Here is a 12,157-nt window from a genome sequence, read left to right on the forward strand (position 1 = left end):
ACACACAAATTCGAAGGAGATTACAATCCTGAGTGAGAAGCTGTCAATACGCGTCAGGATGAGTGTCGATTTGAGTTTTCCTCCTGTTATCGCGAACGATAGGCTCCACTCTTGCTTTTGATTAACGTTAGAATTGAAAATGATGTATGTACTGTCCTTCAAAATTTAAATTCATGTTTTTTTATTTTTATTTATATCTGAATGTACGATTTGATGTATAATAAAAGGAACAATATTTCTATGTGCTTTTAACTCGTTTGATGGATCTATGCTCTCAATTTCATTTTAACGATTGTTTATTTTTACAGCACGACAAAATATAAACAATTATTTTGGACGAATGATGGATACCAATCCAAAGATTCTGCCATGATAAACAATTTTTTAGTTGTTTATTTTTGTAGTTTTCAAACAAAATAACAGAAATATAGAATGCGGAGAACAATATATTTTGTGTTTTTTTTACATTGTTAACGATAAATAATTCGTAACGACATGCATTAAGATTTTTCTGTCTCCGCCATCTCTTGAGAAAATGGATATTATAGAAAATTGATCACGTCTGAGACCCCAAGACGAAGTTTCCTTACTTAAAGTTTAAGTAGGGTCTAATGCGTAACTTACAGTGTTGGATCGAAAACAACGATTGGTCGAATCCAAATTTAAGACCGACTTTAAATTTAATGCGACCACTTAAAATTTAAAGTGGCACGTCGTTGCAGTTTCTAAGTTTATAGAGACTAGAATTGCTCTGAAACGTCTTCGATAATTATAATTGATAGTTGACTTGTTAGAAATATTTTAGCGAAACAAACTGACACTAACAATGATGAATCTTAAACGTTTCGATAATTAAACGCTCTATCATGACTTCCTTTAAAATATATATTTTACAATAATCATGCAAAAGTACAATATACAATATAATATATCTTTTTCATCATTGCTAGATTCACATAGAAATTCTCGAATATATAGGATGATCTGTATATAATTCTTAACAGCTTGATATTTCGAAAACTATGCCATCGATTTTAAAGGTTTAGGTATAGAATTGTATGAATTTATAATTAAATAAACAAAAGTTATTTGACATTTTTTATTGACTATTGGTTTGAAAATCATACACAACAGAAAATTGCAGTTTAACATAATAATGTGCGAGACAAGCGCATATAATTATCAACGATGCGAGACGATGATGAAGATAAACACACAACGTTTTAATGTATTCCGAAAATGCGCGGATAATTTCTCGTTGTCTAGATTTTTCATCGAAAAAAATCAAGATTTCAATAGATATAACCGTTGGTTTTTCGTTTCCGCGCTGGAATCTTCAGGCGTTTTACAAAAAGGTAAAATTTTTGCGTTGCAAAGAATCCGCCGTAAACGTTGCAAGCTTCTTAACGCCAGCGATAAAATAAATTGCGCGAGAAAGATAGCGAGCGACAGAAAAAAAAAGGGAAAATGGCAGAGGAAGAAGAAAAAAAAACCGACGGTTGACGTTGTCGCAAAATATTATACTTTATATTGATTATTATTATTAGTTATTGTATACGAATATTAATTTGATATTTTGACAAAAAGAAATAATTCTCAATAAATCGTAATAAATCATAATAAATTTTGAAGCAGGCAGGTAATAGTGCGTGCCGCTCCAGAGTCGTTGTATTATTATCTTTCAAGACGCGATTATGATAGTATAAAAAAATATGCAATAATTTTTTATGAACATTTATATGTATATATATCTCCCATCGCCTTTCTTTTTAACTTCTGACTATGCGTAACGATAATATTGAGCACGAGCCAGCGTCTATCACGGATTGGAAATCTTCCGTTCCGGCGAACTTCGATTCCTTCGAGACCGATATAACCACGTGGCGTGACTTAAATGTAAAAGAAAATACGCTGTGCTCGCACATGCTGAGATACGTGAAACCGCGTTCCCCGTAGATTTCTCCACTACTATTTTTGTGTCAATCCGTATTTATCTGACATACGGTCAAAAATTCGTGTATCTCGAACATTAAATGGGGATTTCTAATGATAATGACATTCGGTACATGAAGTCTCTATCCTGGTTTACTTTCAAATATCTTGTATTTTTTCTTACAAACACGCAAGCCCCATAACTTGAAGATATATTAACTTAGCTTAAAGAATATAATTTTGTCATAAAAGTATCCTATACGTTTGATGACTAGAGTATAATTCTTAATAATAATAAAAACAAAATTAAAATAATAATTTATTAACTTTATCGTTTTATTCAAAGACAATGTATGATCGATAAAATCGGCATGGCGATTTCTTGTCTCGAATTTTTCGATAGAATCTCAAGAAATAGTTTTAAGAGCTAACTTATGGCGAAAGTTTGCGGCCATACCCTTTACCGTGTTAGTCTATTTGTCGGTTTCGAGATACTGTTTCCGCGATCGATTCTATCCACATTACTGACAGCTGCAACCATGCAGATAGCATATAAAATGTCTGAATCTGTGAATACATGAAAATCTTGTACATATAATAGGATTGCAATATAAATGCAATATGAATTTGTAAAGAATATTGATCATAATATGTACATGAAAATATTCTTTAATAAAATGGGGTATAAACGAATAAACATACTTATTCATTTGTTATGTAAAATTTCTCTTTATATGTATGTAAATGTAAATACTAGCTTTAAACAAATGTTAAATTAGGCATCAATTTCTGGATGGAGATTAATGACGCAACGTGTAAATACTTGACGTTCAAAGAGCCAATTAATGACAATAGAAGTGTTTTATTATATAGCAATTAAATTTACACGTTTTGCACAGATTTGCACAGGTAATTGCAATTTGTAATTATTTCAAAGCTCGGATGATACTAAGAACATTCGAACTGACTAATAGAATTCCGATATAAACAACGAATTATGCCATCTCACTAAAAGCCATTGTATCGCTTGACATTATTTTTGTATTAACGTTTAATGCTTTTTTTAATATGAACTGCTCGGCGCAGAAATTATTTTTATAATTATTTATAAAATTATTATCAGTACTTTTGTGCGATGTAAGTAAATTCCGATCGGCACTATTAACATCTTTCACAATCTTGATAATAATGTATATTAAGCTAATGAATTAATCCGATATTGTACCGCGCACATTGCAAAGCCATCGCGGTATTTAAAGTATAATAAATTTAATTATCACAGTATATATATATATATAATTTTAAAATCATGTTTGCTATCGCATAAAATTGAAATGATTATTGAGCAGCATTCGCCAAGTACAATATCAGACTGTATGAAATTCGATTAAATACACGTGTAACAATTGTTACGTAATCGAATTAACATCTGCTGCGTCCGATAAATAAAATCAAAATATGCAGAATTTTGCACTCAATAGTATGCAATATTATTGCCAATACTTTTATATATATTTAATAAAATTTCGCGAATGATGTGAATTATTTTTCTAAAAGATTGATGTGTAAAATTTATATTAGTTATTGTGTAAATCACACAATAAGAGCTATTTATCGTTCTTTTTTTTTTCAAATGGTCTGTTTTGCCCGTTTTATATTGAAAAGGTATTTGTATGATTTCTCATGCAATATCGGCACATAAATTCTATCGAATGTTTATATTTCATATATACAGAAATTTTATCAAATGTTTATATTTCATATACACAAGCAAGATATGTAAAAACTATTTATTTTATTTGTTAATAATTTCTCAGCTGTTTGTACAATAGAACAGCACAAAAAAAAAACAATTATAAATTTTTCCATTTGATCCGAATATCTGCGAAATTTAATGCATATTATATATTGTAGAGAAATACTGTCGCGTTATAACAATAATTGTTCCATTAATGATGTCGTTCTCAGTTTAATTTCATACTTAATCATTAAAATTCCGGTGGTTTTTAATTAATTTTTCCGCACGCATACACACACATACACATTTGCGCGACATTCGTATAAAGTATTAATAAGAATTTGTAATTGCATTTTTTTCTTACTTTTAATAGTAATATCAAAAACAACGTAAAGAAACGTTTTTCGTTTTTACATTTGCTGAAATTCAAATATGGATGCTAATAATTAAAAGATAATTTTATGACAAAGTTGTCTCTGCCAGAAGCTTTCTGAATGATCTGCCGGTGGAATTCGCGACCTGTCAAACATTTAGCATTCCGCCGTATCTACAAACAAATCGCAGAATTAGATAAACCGAGAAGTATGTAATCAGCATAGTAACTTATTTAATTATTCGAAATGATCAAATATCTGGATGTATTTCCCGACGATGTATCGCTCGAGGGGAGGTCAGTCCGGTTGCTGGATCGTACTATTTCATGAGAGATAATTAATGGCTATTTCAGACTAATAGCAGAGTAACACGATCACGTGGCAAGGTTACAACGCAGATGGCCATTACTAGATTTAGGGCTGCGGATTAAGGTGGTTGGCGATATATACGGTTGCGTGTATTTTCAGGAAATGAGACGAATCATTTATGCGCTGCTCGATAATCTGCTCGTAACATCAAAACTGTTCTCTTCAGACGGCGAAAAATTTATATTTTGAAACTATGAGATCTTTTTTTCCATCGATATGAGAATTTCTCGAATTCTTGACAATATCAATTTTACGTGAATAAATAATTTGTTCGTTCTGGCTTTTGTCAAAGATATCGATAGCACTTGATTTTGCAAGAAACGAAGATCTCGATGGAGAAAGCAGTAACGTTTTTGGGATTGTTGAAAAAAAAATTTGTCTTATAATCGACCGGCTGTTTCGTATTCACGCCCATAATTCAGAGCTTATCGCGTGAAAGTTGAAAAACAGATACCATTTTATATGTTAAGTGCCCGAGACGCGCTGCATCTCGGATATGCATCTTCGGGATAAGCTTCTTTCCGTGTACCGCGGAACATAACCCGGAGACATTGCCGCTCGGAGCGTTTCAGAAATGGCCGAACATACCGGGCGACTTTTTTTCCTTCCCGCTCATAAGACATTGCCGAAGAAGCTGACGCCGCGTGTCCGTAATCTCAGCAATTTCTCAAAATATATTAATCTCTCTCTCTGTCTCTCTCTCTCTCTCGTCCTTTTTCTAGCAACATTCTTTAGTCGTGTGCAAAAAAAAAGAAAAACACTTTTTTGATACGCAAAATATTGATTTATGAATATGGAATTCCATTTTGCCAATACAAATGATTCTTATACCGATAATTATCAATTTTTTTCTGAAGATAATCATGATTTAAAAAATTATTTTCTTTAAGGGAAATAATGATGGTTTTTCAAATCAAATTATTTTTTCAAGATTTTATATATTTCTCTTTCTATTTTTTTCTACATAGTGTCTCAAAAATCTTATTAAATTGACTATGATTATAAATATATATTTAATAAATTTTTGTATAATTAAAATTTTTTTTATTCATATTTAAAGATTTAAATTTGCAGACAGTATATTAGATATTAGACGATGTAAAAAGCAGGCATATTTTAGAAGCCCGATGGTACAGCCAAAGAACGGATAAATTTCGAAGCGCATTACAAGCTGCTGCGGTGGATCGCTCGCGGCGTAAGTGCGTATGACAAACTTTTACATTTCTATCTAATTTATGCACAAAATTATCACTTTTCTCGCGATTACCCGGTTTCCTCTGACTTGTAGTTACGCCGAGACGACCGCCAATCGCGCGAATAATTCTGGTTCACCGGCCGTGAAATTAATTTTAACTGTTCGTTAATTAGTTCTTAGCAGAACTATGCGCTACATTCTAAAGTTCGCTATGTCGCAATTTCGTATCCTCGTCGACAAACCAAAATTCATCGTTCCGCGTTTGTCACCTCCCATGTACATGTAACCATTTAATTGTTTGCGAATCCATGCGACTGACAGAAATAAGGTGGCGCACATGACGACTTGCTTGGTCTATTACGTAATACAATAATATAGAGAGATCTAATTATTGCGTGACATAAGCTGATATGCGTTAAGTAAGTTTAACAATTTGCTATCTGTCTCGGAATTATAGTTTATCCTTTGACAAGAGAAGAGAGAGTGCATTTTGAATTCTTGTGTAGAGGATTTTCTCTAGACGGTCTATAATGTGCGATAAAATTTAAGATAGAATTCTATTTATAATTTTATGCGTCACACATGTTTTAATGTACATATATATTTGAATACTTTGATTTGTACATCGACATATAATATGAACTGCACGATTCCTACATGGAAGCCCTTTGAAAAGTGTCCGGAAGAATTAGACAAAGAGAGAACGAAATAGAGATCAATTGCTCTCTTTAAAACTATTGAATAGAAAGAGACAGAGCTTGATCTCTACCAATCGCTATCTCTCTTTTGGCCGATCATATTTTCCTGAACGGCGTAGACCATACTATAGTATATCAATAGATTTGTATATGTTAAAATGTTTTTTGTATTATGTGATATATAAAATTTATAAAAACAATTTTATTTTAAATTTTATTGCAAATTATAAATTGTCTGTGAAAAGGTTTTATATTTAAAAAATAAATAAAAAATTGTTTATTGGCTTATCTTAATGCGAGCTAACAATAAGCACAATTATCTAAATTATAAAAATAGAAATAAGAAATTCTTTAAAAGTCTATGCATTTTTAATGCGATGTAATAGTTTAAGAGCACAGTATGCCGAAAGTTAAGATGTGTATGTCGTTGTAGTTAATTATGTCATATCCTGCGTTCTCTAACGTGTCGCAAGTTTCCTGCAGAAGTTTGTTGACGTAATTCGGGTCAATCTCGACGGAGATGCGACGTGTCAAAGAGACGCGTGGATGAAAATCAAATCTGCTCTAACCGAACTCGGTGATTGTTTTTATCACGCAGCCAAAAGCAACATGTGGCCTGTCTTAAAAACTGTCAGATAAATTTTAATAATAGATTATAATCAATTTAAATTTGGCCTTTTTCTCTTAATTAGAAAATAGATAACAGTTTTGTGGACTCAGTTTTATGAAAATTTTAAAATTTGTGAGAATGATCGTTCATTGTAATGAGGAAACCGCTTACAAATACGGCATTCGATATGGTTACATTATGAAGACAAATGTTTGATGCTATTGATTAATTTTGTTGATCTCCAACTAGTGATTGCAATGCGTGCTTGCGATTGGCGATGGGATATATGCAATGTAAGCAAGAACAACGTCTTAATTAGACTACTAGTGATTATATATAGTCTGTGTGAAAAGCAGTTATTTCTGGATTGCATTATTATAAGTTTATAGTTATTCATAAACTTGAAATTTGCCATATTGAGATGAACAAAAAGATGCAACAATAATGAAAAATCAAATGTGGCAAAAAATATAATATTTCAAACCGTAATATTTTTTCTTTTATTTTCTATAAAATTGTGAAAACAATTGAATAAATCAAAAAATTAGCAATCTTTAAATCTTTTTTCATTTTTACGTTTACATATGGCTTAATGTGAGCTCTATATATCAGAATTAGAATTGAGGCAGATTGAATTAATGATTAACCCGAATTAATTAACCCGTTTCTCCGGGTTAATTGCTTTTTACAATTCGAGATGAAAGAAAGAGCAAAATAATTTGCGTTTTATTGAGACAGCGACGTCGTGATTTTCTTTGCATTAATTGTTGGAATGAGATCTCCGGCATGTAACAGACGGTCGCTGCAGCAACTATTTAGATATCGACTATATAGAGTGCTGTATAAGCAACGATCTCGATTCTCGTCCGTATCTACATCCCCTGCATTTCCCTATTCGTCCCTGTCCTCTCTGCTGTCGGTTTTCGCACACTGTTAACATTCGATTCGCCACTACCGGGAATTAAATATTCATGAGCTCTCTACATGCTCCGAGCAGGCTGCGCGGAACGTTACATCGTTCTCGAAACCCTTAAGAGATTTGGAAAGTTTTATTGCGTTGGCTCAACCTGCGAAACACTTTCGAGCGTTACGCTTCGAACGGAATCTAGAGACGAATGCAGCTGGAGTCGTTATTGGACTTTGGTACTTTCATCGAGAAAATGGAACTTTCGCGTTGTATTATGTATTCGGTGGCGCATTAGTACTTGCTCAGAGACCGCATTGCGTAATTATCAACAGACTCTTGCACTTTTTATCTTTTGCGTCGCATTGAATCTTCAATCTCATCCGATTAAGTTTTTTTCGAATAAGAAAGAAAATTCATATGGAAATTGAAAACTTTTCCTCTCGTAAGGGATAATTATGTGATCGATATCTTAACGATATATGTATGGGAATTTACTATAAAAGTTACTATATATACACATACATACACACACGCACAAAGGAAGATTTTCAGTTTCTTATGATACAATTTTTGCATGTGTAAACTTTGCCGGAAATTTCTGCCGCAATTCTTTTCTCAGGAGAATTTCAAAATATGATATTACAGCTTGAAATCCGGAATCAGCAAGCTCGTGCAAAGCACAGGTAGGATTTTTAAACTTTCGTAGTTCCTGGGGGTTCTTTATTTCACTGCACTTACTATAGTATTTATTCTTTTGCGATTATTTTTTCCCGTCCATCGTAATTTTATCGGCGATATAACGAGTTGCTTCATCTCGGTTCTAGAAATTTTTTATTTATGTAGCCAATCTTCTCCCCCTTCTTGAACTTTACGAGAATTACCGATGAATTTTTTTATATTAGTCTGCGCGCAATATTTTACGATTAAATTAATCTCGCTTTTTAGTAAAATGAACAGCACGATGATGTATAATTAGATATATTTTTTTCAATATATCGTAAAAACAAAATAAATATTAATACCAAATGTATCTTGCAGATTGTTAAAGTTTGGTATTAATATTTATTTTGTATATATATACATACATATATACAATACATATATTATGTTTTGCTAAACTGCAATTAAATTCCGCTTGATAAATTTATCATAGAGTCAGAAAGCGTTTAACTTTTTTTCGCAATTGTGTATGCGATAATTAATTTCCATATCTGTTCGGTGCGTCTCATCGAAGCACTTAAATCTCAATAAGTAATGCGCATCGAATGACGGATCATCTATCTCGTGGATTAAGCTGTCACCTTTCGTTTTACGATATAAGCGATGAGGGCGTCGAGATATTAGAACACCACCGAGAGTTGTCGGACGTTTAAAACAGAGAAATAAAACTGAATCCGCTAAAGCGCTCGCATCATTCAGCGATCGTAACGAACAAAGATCACCGTGATCGCGAAATTATATTCCAATCAGTATCCGATCGGGATTAATTTCATCGTAAAGTCGGCACGTAGCCGGCTCTCGTCGAAAGATGCAGGGTGAATGAGAAACAGAAGGAAGATAAAGGTGGCGGAGCCGAGACTAGAAAATGAAACGCGGCGACGTGTAGCCAATATCGTGATGTATGTGTTTTAATTCTGCGGCCAAGCCGTCTTTTATTTATTGGCTTTGGTTGCAGGATATTGCGACAGACTTCGTCAGACCGTAACCCACCTTTGTCATCGACACTCGCGTTCTCTCTCTGTCTTTTTGTCGTCGCTTCTTCTCTATTCGCATCAGGTTTCGTTCTCGTGCAACCGTGCATTAATTTTCTCTCCTCTTGGTTTTTTTCTCTCTGTTCCTTTTTCTCTCGATACGCCCGCAAACATGTTCGCGAAATTTGTCGCCCGTCCAATAAATTTGCAATATGCGTAATGGGTCGAGCGAGTGAAAGTCGATGGCTTGGTTGTGGCGAACATTGCTGCAATTTTTCTCTTTCGCGATGCTCTCGCTTCTCCGTTCAACCAAAGTATCGAATCGTGCATAGATTTTCAAACGGGAGAATGGGTTCTCGCACATTACGGATATAAACGTTCAACAACACGATTGTGACCCCATTGATGTTTGAAATCGACCTGCTTTACGGTATCTGGATTTATGAAACATGTCGCATACGAAATCGTATCAATCGGAAAGGAATAATCGATAAGTGGCACATATTATTAACATTTATTGTTTTAAATAAATATCTATTAATTATATACATATATATAATTAACAAATTAACATTTTTTGCCTATGTATTGTATAATTAACGAGATATTCTTTTATTCTCGTAAAGAAATTATAAGTAATTTAAAATTTATTTCAAATCCTTGTCACTTATCGACGAAGAACAATTTTCGCGGAATCCTAAAGCAGTTAACAAATATTTTACAGAAAATGTGAACAGTAATGAAAAGATAGTGAGTTTGTGCTCAAATTATTAAACATACTACAAACTTCATCTTAATTCCAGAAACTGAAAAGACAAGCGAAACGACAAATGCAGAAAAGTTTGTCGTAGAAAGAATCTCTCGTTTTCGTGCCTCTAATCACCGACCTTTTCATTTCGTCTTCCTCTTTTCTTCGTCCCCGAATAATTGCACGTTCGCAAAGGAAACATACCCATCATGTAACATTTGCCATTAGAAGTTCCGCAACAGCTTTATACTTTAAAGAGAAGTTTATTCACAGCGGGAACATAAAAATTATTTTTAGTAAGATTTAATTAAAGATAACGAAGAACTGATAACTTTAATCAATTTGTAACATAAGTAATCTACTCATTAATAACACATCTTCAGCCGTTCTATCAACGATGTATAACGTTTCAAGCTCGGGTAGGAGGATACTTGTGAAATCGAATAAACCGCGCACGCTAATTTGCGATCTAATTAAAGTTTCCGCGAACTTGACGCCATAGAAAGCAGTAGCGGCCGACAGTGTTTACGCGATCGTGACTACCATAAAAGTTTCAACGTTATGGATTAGCATAATAATATTCGTGCGGTATTACGAGGGATAGGAGAAGGAAGGGGCTCGAATCGCCAGGGGTAGCGCATAGTAATTCGCTTAACCACTTATATTTAAGTGCCCTCCGATGCATAATCCAATGAATTCTATTAGCTCGGGGTACGAGTCATGAGAAAAGTGGTGGCGATATCACGGGATGAATGAGTACTCCGTCGTTGTAGGAGAGCACGGTTCTTATTTCACGCATTCATTCGGCATTCATAGCCGACACATTGCCGCGACGACGCAGTTTCGTTTAATTACAACGATAATAGCGCCCGTTCTTAGGTCGCGACGCGCTGTTATTAATCTTGGAAATAATAAGGTCGTCTTCGAACGATACGGTAATTTGGTTCAAGAGTTTATTGCGCGATGAAATCCAAGGGTAATACCTCCATAAACGAAAGAATTGAAATAAGAATGATGACTGCATGCGCAACTGAATTGTACCCTATTAGCATTTCGAAATATTGTACAAACGTTATTTAACAAAATCCACGTTAAATAATTTTTATCTCATGGAATTTATTCAATCGTGCATTATTTCATCCTATCGAACGTCATCGGAACAATATAGCAAGTATACATACGATGCACATATATTTGCGTAAATATGCATATGTATTTAATAAAGTATTGACGTTAAGAAACAGATATATTATAAAATATCGTCATTATTATAATTAGATTGCTCAATAATAAAATTCGGATTATTCTGGGCGAAGAATACTATTGAAAAATATAGCGGTGACTGAATGAGGTTGATGAAAGGAAATAAATCGGCCGAGATTAAAATATGGAATATTTGATCGAGAACGTCCATTTTCTGTTCTGTTCGATATTGACGGTACTCTTTCGGTTTAATAGTTCCGTAATATAATTCCATTATGATCTTCCACACTACCGATTACATCAGAATTTCATTTTGTGTAGCCTTTTCCCTCGACGCTGCAGATTCGAGTTCATTCAGAAACTATTATTTTCGCGATTGTTTAATGGATTCTCCCTGTATAAAATAGAAAGAAAAAAATTGAAAAATACAAATTTACCTCAGCGCTTGAAATCAGCTGGTTTTAAAGTTAGAAACTTTCAGCGTAATTGCTATATTTTCTATAATTTATTCTATATTTTATTTCTATATATTATTAATGCTATTTTCACAGAGGAGAAATTTACTCTTTATTTACTCTTTAATACTTTTAATAACTAATTTTAAAAACTTTGCTGTTTAGTAATATGCAAAGGAAAAAAGTTAAATCACATCGCGCAAATGTTGATATTGATTTTTGAGATATCCTCTTTAT

The sequence above is a fragment of the Polyergus mexicanus genome, unplaced genomic scaffold (assembly GCF_030449975.1).
Source record: "Polyergus mexicanus isolate NDT 795.1 unplaced genomic scaffold, iyPolMexi1.0 SCAF_12, whole genome shotgun sequence".
NCBI classification, from domain to species: Eukaryota; Metazoa; Arthropoda; class Insecta; order Hymenoptera; family Formicidae; genus Polyergus; species Polyergus mexicanus.